This window comes from Nylanderia fulva, unplaced genomic scaffold (assembly GCF_048542155.1).
Source record: "Nylanderia fulva isolate GAGA-0341 unplaced genomic scaffold, ASM4854215v1 Scaffold131, whole genome shotgun sequence".
In the NCBI taxonomy this organism is placed as follows: Eukaryota; Metazoa; Arthropoda; class Insecta; order Hymenoptera; family Formicidae; genus Nylanderia; species Nylanderia fulva.
This window is the reverse complement of record NW_028189529.1, coordinates 22501-23298: the sequence shown is the minus strand read 5'-3', so window position 1 is coordinate 23298 and position 798 is coordinate 22501.

Sequence of the window (798 nt, the reverse complement as noted above, 5' to 3'; positions counted from 1 at the left end):
ACTCAAAATTTAAATATCTACCTGAATACGTCGGCTTATGAAATAAATCAAACTCAATGCTCCCATTATTTATAATAATAGTGACGTCTAAAAAATTCAATCGGTTGTCAACCCCCTCCTCCATGGTGAACTGCAATCTAGGATGGAAAGAATTGAAAGTGTTTAAAACAATTTTAAGCATGGAGGGAGGGGCCGCCAACGCGATATCGTCAACATATCTAAAATAAAATGGAAATGACATTGGAATCGCAGCAATCGCTCTATTCTCCAAATCTTGCAACGTGATATCCGCAATGATCGGTGAGAGGGGGGAACCCATAAGCGTGCCAAAGGTCTGTTGATAACATACATTATTAAACATAAAATAAGTCGAATTCATAATAAAACGAATTGCCAATAAAAATTCATCCCGTGGAATAATACACTCTTTTTCAATATACCCCCATCTGTTAATTAAACTATCGATAGCCATATCCAATGGTACGTTGGTGAACAATGATGCAACATCTAGTGAAACTAACTTTACATCACTATCCACACATAAACCATTTAATTTGTTCACTAATTGGAAACTATCAGAAATAGCCGAATCAGGTTTCGGAATTGCCTTATATATTATCTTATGTAAAAATTTTGCCAAGTAATAAAGAGGTGTATTCCTAGATGACACGATGACACGTAAAGGGCAATTCGGTTTATGCACCTTCGGCAGACCATACGCTCTCGGTAAAACCCCGTCCGTGCAGTTCAGGGATTTATATGTTGTTGAAGAAATGTAATTCTTCATTTTCCATCTAT